Source organism: Bubalus bubalis, chromosome 10 (genome assembly GCF_019923935.1).
Source record: "Bubalus bubalis isolate 160015118507 breed Murrah chromosome 10, NDDB_SH_1, whole genome shotgun sequence".
Taxonomy (NCBI): domain Eukaryota; kingdom Metazoa; phylum Chordata; class Mammalia; order Artiodactyla; family Bovidae; genus Bubalus; species Bubalus bubalis.
In genome coordinates, this window is record NC_059166.1 from 79,091,246 (window position 1) to 79,098,928 (window position 7,683).

Genomic DNA, 7,683 nt, shown 5'->3' on the forward strand with positions numbered 1-7,683 from the left:
AATTATCTTTGAAACTCTAAGTTCATTTGGACTTTTATGAAAATAAAAATCCCAAACTAGTATTTTACGTAATAAAGCAAAAGAGTTAGTGTTTTTGAATTATTTTTAACTGTAGGACAAGAGAAATGAGTAGGAGGCTTGAGGGTGCTTTTATTAATCATGTACTGACTTTTGAGTAATATGGAAAATAAATCTGTGAGTAATATAAAAAATACTCATGACTTATTAGGATTTATTTCATTAATAACAGAAAAATGCTTTTTTAAAAGTATAGAATTTCAAACCAAGAAATATATAAATCTTACTAACTCCAGTCTCAACTAATTAAGGATATATTTTGTTATGTATTCAATGAACATTTGATAAACATTAGTACCTTGCTGAAATTGTCACGTTACTTACTAACAATGTCTTTTGTGCTCATTAGAGTAATTTTTCTTACTTTTCATTCTTTGATAACAAACAGATATGAATTATAATTATCCCTACATGGAAATGTTTATCAAATGAAACTTTCTGCCTGTTATAGGAATGCAAACATTACAATAGTTGAATAACATACCTGGGACATATTTTCACTAGGAACAGACAAAATAAAGTTCAATAAGGTCTGGAAATACTGAAGAAATTGTTTGCATACATGTGTTGATTTGTTGCCAGCATGCTTCTTTTTAAGTTCTGAATTCTTAATTTGTACACATGTACATTTTTAATGGACCAAATAGTAAGATGATTATTTCTTTATTTATCCTTAGATAAATGCTAAAATAGCAAAAACTCACAAAGGACTAAAATACCTCTGTGCATGAGTTAGTCACATCCCACTCTTTGCAATGTTATAAACTGTAGATGTCCAGGCTCCTCTGTCCTTGGGATTCTCCAAGCGAGAATACTGGAGTGTATTGCCACGGCCTCCTCCAGGGTATATTCTGAACCCAGGGATCGAACTCGCCTATCTCCTGCATTGCAGGTGGATTCTTTACCCACTAAGCCACCTGGGAAGCCCAAAATAGCTCCATAATAAAGGCTTATATCCTAGGCTTCAGTGTGCCTTTAAGTGGGTAACTATGCCATTTTTCCTTTCCATGGGGAGAGAAATGCATCCAAGAGATCAGGTTATCTTTTCTGAGTGACATTGTCAGTACTTTGGTATTCCAGAAATCCAGGTAGCCGTTGTTGTTCAGTCACTAAGTTGTGTCCAGCTCTTTGTGACCCCATGGACTGTAGCACACCAGGTTCCCTGTCCTTCACCATCTCCCAGAGTTTGCCCAAACTCATGTCCATTGACTTGGTGATGCCATCCAACCATCTCATTCTCCATTGTCCCCTTCTCCTGCCCTCAATCTTTCTCAGCATCAGGGTCTTTTCCAATGAGTCTGCTCTTTGCATCAGGTGGCCAAATAATTGGAACTTCAGCTTTGCATCAGTCCTTCCGATGAACATTCAGGGTTGATTTCCTTTAGGATTGACTGGTTTGATCTCCTTGCTGTCCGAAGGATTCTCAAGAGTTTTCTCCAACATCACAGTTTGAAAGCATCAATTCTTCAGTGTTCAGCCTTCTTTATGGTCCAACTCACATCTATACATGACTACTGGAAAAACCATAGCTTTGACAATATGAGCCTTTGCTGACAAAGTGATGCCTTTGTTTTTTAATATGCTGTCTAGATTTGTCATAGTTTTTCTTCCAAGGTGTGTCTCTTAATTTTGTGGCTGCAATCACTGTCCACAGTAATTTTGGAGCCCAAGAAAACAAATTCTGTCACTGTTTCTACTTTTTCCCCATTTATTTGTAATCATGTGATTGGAATGGATGCCATGATCTTAGTTTTTTAAATGTTGAGTTTTAAGCCAGCTTTTTCACTCTGCTCTTTCACTTTCATCAAGAGGTCCTTCAGTGTCTCTTCACTCTCTGCCATTAGAGTGGTATCATCTGCATATCTGGAGGTTGTTGATATTTCTCTTGGAATCTTGATTCTAGCTTGTGAGTCATTGAGCCCAGTATTTGCCATGATGTACACCATCATCTTTTAGGATCTGAAATAGCTCAACTGGAATTCCATCACCTCCACTAGTTTTGTTCATAGTGATGCTTCCTAAGACCCACTTGACTTCACATTTCAGGATGTCTGGCTCTAGGTGAGTGATCACACCATTATGATTATCTGTGTCGTGAAGATCTTTTTTGTACAGTTCTTCTGTGTATTCTTGCCATGTCTTCTTCTTTTTTTTTTTAAATTTTATTTTATTTTTAAACCTGAAACACTGTATTAGTATATCTTCTGCTTCTGTTAGGTCCATACCATTTCTGTCCTTTATTGAGCCCATCTTTGCACGAAATGTTCCCTTGGTATCTCTAATTTTCTTAAAGAGATCTCTAGTCTTTCCCATTCTATTGTTTTCCTCTATTTTTTTGCATTGATTGCTGAGGAAGGCTTTCTTATCTCTCCTTGCTATTCTTTGGAATTCTGCATTCAAATGGGTATATCTTTCCTTGCTGCATATAAATTAAGTAAGCAGGGTGACAATATACAGCCTTGACATACTCCTGTCCCAATTTGGAACCAGTCTGTTGTTCCATGTCCAGTTCTAAGTGTTGCTTCTTGACCTGCATACAGCTTTCTCAGAAAACAGGTACGGTGGTTTGGTTCCCATCTCTTTCAGAGTTTTCCACAGTTTGTTGTGATTCAAAGGCTTTTGCATAGTCAATAAAGTAGAAGTAGATTTTCTTTGGAATTTGCTTACTTTTTATATGATCTAATGAAAGTTGGCAATTTGATATCTGGTTCCTCTGCCTTTCCTAAATCCGACCTGTATATCTGGAAATTCTTGGCTCATGTACTGCTGAGGCCTAGCTTGAAGGATTTTGAGCATTACTTTGCTAGCATGTGAAATGAGTGCAATTGTGCAGTAGTTTGAATTTTCTTTTGCTTTGCCTTTTGGGGGGATGGGAATGAAAACTGGCTTTTTCCAGTCCTGTGACCACTGCTGAGTTTTCCAAATTTGCTGGCATGTTGACTGCAGCACTATAGCATCATCATCTTTAAGGATTTGAAATAGCTCAGCTGGAATTCCATCACCTCCACTAGCTTTGTTCATAGTGATGCTTCCTGAGGCCTACTTGACTCATACTTCAGGATGTCTGGCTCTAGGAGAGTGACCACACCACTGTGGTTATCCGTGTAGTTAGGACCTTTTTTGTATAGTTCTTCTGTGTATTCTTGCCACCTCTTCTTAATCTCTTCTGCTTCAGTTAGATTCTTGCCATTTCTGTCTTTTATTGTGCCCGTCTTTGCATGAATTGTTCCCTTGGTGTGTCATTTTCTTAAAGAGTTCTCTAGTCTTTCCCATCCTATTGTTTTCCTCTATTTCCATGAAGCCTGAATTTGAACATACTTACATACCTCTGTAGAACATTTGGCTACTTAACCATTTGAGAAAATTGCATAAAAATCCAATAGTGTTTAATCTCATATTTTCTAATAGTAATAAAATTCCCCTCTTCTGAAATGAACTCCCCAGCAGATCCAATTTACTTCTGTTTTTTTTTTTTTTTCCTTTTATTTTAGTTTAGCTAAGGCTTTCGGCCTTTAACACTATTCACAGACCAGCATATCTCTCTCTCATCTGTCTTCGTGTCTGTCTGTCTCTCTATTGTTATCTCCTTTCACATGACACTACACTCTGTAAAACCCCCCTTGGAGATGAGGCTGCTTCCTGTTAAATGATCCTGGGGTCTGGCATGTAAAGACAACTGTGAACAAAGTAGTATGTCCTGCAGTAAAGATACATAAAAGTCATAAAATACCAGAACAGCGGTTGGGGGGAGGGGGTTGCATGTGTATGAGTGGGAGAAGAGGGTGGTGAGTTTCGCCATGTGCTGTTTCTCCCCAGATCTGTTTTTTAAAAGTCACTTCAGGCCCCTTGGCCAATCTGCACTTAATTACCTGTTCCTGCCCTATTTCCCAGGCAGCCAACCAGTGCGGCCAGGCTATTCCCCATTCCCTCTGTGAGGCCCATCTCTGGGGCTCAGCTGATGCATTACAAATGCCTTGTGGACTGCATCTGATGGGATTTTCCCTAAGTGGTCAGGATGCCAACCACAGTCCTGATCGTTTTAAATGGCTTGCGATCTGAGGATGTGGAGATGCTCATTAGCGGCCGCAGGAGCCTGCTATCATGAACAGATTGAACCAAGAAGCTCTGTCAACCTGAGCATTAATAGAAGTAAGCGTGTCAATAAAAGTTCCCAAGATGAAGCCACAGAATGAGGCACTTATGGACGATTATAAACATTTTGCCCTGTGGTGACTCTCCCCTATCAAACCTACTCCTAGCCTGATAAGCACTGCCTCTTTAGGGATCATTAATTTCCTTGAAAATTTAAACAGCTGTCACTTGTGATCCTCCTCAGGTGTTCATGTGGGAGAGATTAGACTATGTTTATAAGCCAGTCTGTTCATTAAGTGCCTGCCCATGTGGAACCCCCTCCGCAGGCCTGCAGATCACCCACAGATAATTGGGGGCCATGGCAAATTACACAGAGGTGCTGCAGGCAGCAAGAATGGTGTGGCCTTATTAATATCAGGTGGGGAGAGGGCACCGTTTTAATGATTTCCAATAAACTAGAACAAGCCCTCAGAGCGTCACAAGCATTTGGGCACTGACAGTTAAAAAGAATACACAGGTTTAGGTTTCCTGTAGTTACTATCAACTTCTTTCTCATGAAAGTTTGAAAAACTCTTGGTTTAACCCTTTGTGATGCAGCGATTCTTCCCTGTTAGCTTCTAAGTTCAAGTTACTTCTGATGCGTCTAAACCCTGATACATCTTCTGGTGGCTTCCATGGTGGCGCAGTGGTAAGGAATCTGCCTGCAATACAGGAGACACAGGAGCCATGGGTTCGATCCCTGGGTTGAGAAGATCCCCTGGAGAAGGAAAAGCAACCCACTCCAGTATTCCTGCCTGGAAAATCCCATGGACAGAGGAGCCTGGCAGGCTACAGTCCATAGGATCACAGAGTCAGACATGACTTAGAGACTAAACCACCACCACCATAGTGGGAAATAGATACTTCGTGAAGCCATGTGGCTTCAAACGTAGCATATTTGGGCTGTGTCTCTAACTCAAGATACTCATGTTTTAAATAGCGTTCTCCAGTTACATAATCTTTTAATGAAATTTGGTATACCGTATGTCTGTATTTTCTGACAATGGGTTCTTGTGAACTAATAAAAATGTTACATTTTAATATTTTTAGCAGGCATTCAAAATTTACTGAGAAGGCTTTGTTTGGAAGAACTTTAAATGTATTGGACAGTTTGTTTTCCAGTCTGATCAACATATAAAGAAAAGATGTAAGGATACTTTAAAAATAGATGACCCTTTTTTAGTAATAAATTTCTATAAGAGTAGAAATATTTCCAAATAGCAAAATGCTGTCACCATTGCAGGGTTCGCTTTTGAAAAATACTTACTTATACTCATTGTTGAAACATCCAACTTCAAATCCAACAGATTACATGTGTTTATATTTTTAAAAAATGTTCTTGGGAGGACACTGCAGGCAGTCATTGTAAGCACTCTGAAAAGGATAGTAAATTTTACATTTTAAAAGATATTCTATCTTTAAGTTCAACGGTTCTTTTAAGAACTTTACATGAGCTAACCAACAAAACTTTGAGAACCAAAGACTTTCTTGATTATTCCTACTTCATTCAGAATATTCTAAAAATTCCATCATTTTTAAACGTCTTATTTCTATAGAAATTATCATGCTTTTGATACCCTATATCTGTTTTATTTTTTGCTGGACAGTGTGTGAGATCTTAGTTCCCCGATCAGAGATTGAATCCATGCCCCCTGGATTGGAAGCACAGAATCTCAACCACTGGACCACCAGGGAAGTTCTGACATCCTATATCTTGAAAGGTACCTCTGGCTTTCACTTCTTTGCTACCACACTTGGCTTATGAAGTGTGCAGGAAGTAGTCCTTTGCACAAGGCTATCTCTGTAAGATTAACCTTGAAATCTTTTCTTATATTCTAGTAGAGGCAGTGGCTTTAGCAATGATTATATTATACAGTTGTTAAAGCATTGTGTTATTAAAGAATTTTTGTACTATTGAGAAACTGCCTTTTCTGTTTCCTCTTCCCTTTGATAGCTGATAAAAAGAGGTAGGTTTTTGTGTATTTCATTTAAACAAAATCTGACAAATACCATATATTTTGCATGAGGGCCACTACTCTGTTCATCCAACTTACAGCAAGCTTCTTACACTTAACAAATGTGATCTGATGCTTGTTCGGCCAAACCTTGAACAATGTTTTCAATGCACCTTCCAAATCTTTTTGTTGATAAAGGAATGCTTTGTAGCTTGTTAAGTATATTAATTTATATAAATTATATGTATTTTTACTAGGAAGAGAAAGTATTTCCCCAGTGGTATGTGGTTTCACTATTAACTCTGGAGAAGGGAATGGCAACCCACTCCAGTACTTTTGCCGGGAGAATCCCATCAACAGAGGAACCTGGAGGGTTACAGTCCATGGGCTTGCAAAGAGTGACTAACACTACTACTTTCACTATTAACGAAGGAACCACAGAAGTGGATCCTAAATACTTATCATTAAATTTAGTAAAATGTTATAAATTGCTGTCTTGAGAATGGCATGGCTTTAAACATGTGTTGAAAAAAATGATTATGCCATATTTTACATCCTTACATTGTAAGCTACTATCCTAATGTACAATGTTCCCTTAGCATACGACTCATTGATGAAAATCGTGGCAGTTCATTGTTAAAAATAATGAAAGTAAACTCATATTTCAAATAGTGTTCTTGATAATTTTGAAGCCTTCAAACTGAAGTCTTTTTATACAAAACTAGATGATTTTAAAAAATATATAACATGACTAAAAATTTGTAATGGGAGCTAAAATATTAATTTTGCCATTTTCTGGTGGTTTGCTTGGATTTAAATTACTAGCATTTTTCAACCCATGGGATATTTGCAGAAACTTTTTAATCTACTTGACATTTTAGAGAGTACATTCATTCAAAACCCAATAATTTTTTAGTTCAGTTAACTGGATCCACAAAAATTACAGCATAATGGAACACACTGGAAACCAGCACATGAGACAGTATATTACTGTTATGCCTGATGTGTTTTGAAATGAGTTCCTTTCTTATTTTTGGATGTCTTGCTCATTGCATGTGGCAGAAGTCTGCATACAGACTGAATAAGGGGAATGGTGTTGATCCATGTAATAAAATGTGGCTACTTTCCTGTTGCTTAGATAAAAAATCAGTTCAGTACAGTTCAGTTGCTCAGTCATGTCCAACTCTTTGTGACCCCATGGACTGCAGCACGCTGAGATTCCCTGTCCATCACCAACTCCCAGAGCTTGATCAAACTCAGGTCCATCGAGTTGATGATGCCATCCAACCACCTCATCCTCTGTCATCCCCTTCTCCTCCTGCCATCACTCTTTCCCAGCGTCAGAGTCTTTTCCAATGAGTCCATTCTTCACATCAGGTGGCCAAAGTATTGGAGCTTCAGATTCAGCATCAGTCCTTCCAATGAATATTTAAGATTCATTTCCTTTAGGATGGACTGGTTTGATCTCCTTGCAGTCCAAGGGACTCTCAAGAGTCTTCTCCAACACCACAGTTCAAAA

At 38.3% G+C, this 7,683-nt stretch overlaps 1 long non-coding RNA gene across 1 annotated transcript; it reads left to right on the forward strand.

The window, feature by feature from the left end:
• The first annotated feature begins 3,266 nt into the window (after nt 1-3,266).
• On the forward strand, nt 3,267-7,402 carry LOC123327876. The gene is made up of 3 exons (XR_006542552.2): nt 3,267-4,858; nt 5,260-5,356; nt 5,817-7,402. It is a non-coding gene; the product is annotated as an uncharacterized LOC123327876 (long non-coding RNA).
• Nucleotides 7,403-7,683: the final 281 nt, after the last annotated feature.